This window comes from Macadamia integrifolia, unplaced genomic scaffold, assembly GCF_013358625.1.
Source record: "Macadamia integrifolia cultivar HAES 741 unplaced genomic scaffold, SCU_Mint_v3 scaffold39, whole genome shotgun sequence".
NCBI classification, from domain to species: domain Eukaryota; kingdom Viridiplantae; phylum Streptophyta; class Magnoliopsida; order Proteales; family Proteaceae; genus Macadamia; species Macadamia integrifolia.
Genome location: NW_024869937.1, coordinates 205,768 through 206,291, shown reverse-complemented (window position 1 = coordinate 206,291; position 524 = coordinate 205,768).

Genomic DNA, 524 nt, shown 5'->3' with positions numbered 1-524 from the left:
AGCACAAAGCCTTCAACAACAAAAAGAGAAGCCCAGCAACAGCAGAGGGCCATGATGAATGAAATAGCCACAACTATCCGTTCCAGGGAGACACTTGTGCTACAACACCCTGTTGTGCAGTCTACACCACTTACCCCTATTCCTACACCATCTATTGCACTAGGAGTTTCAACTATTACACAACCAGCCAATGGTCAGTTATCTCAGCGAATACCAGTACTAGTGACACCACTTAGGCAGCAGACATTGGAGACACAGCTAGACATAGCTAGTTGCACCAATGGGGGTAGATAACTCCAACTTAATGGAGAATTTCAGAAGTACCGGCCCCCTTATTTCAGTGGACTGACCCATGACCCATTGGCACCAGCTAAATGGATAGAGAGTGTCAAGAAAGCTTTTACAATGTTGGGGTGCACTGTTGAGAAAAAGATTTTATGTACTGGTTATCAACTACAGGATGAAGCACATGCTTGGTTGAAGGCCACAAGGCCTATGTTGTTGGCCACTCATCCCAGCCCAAT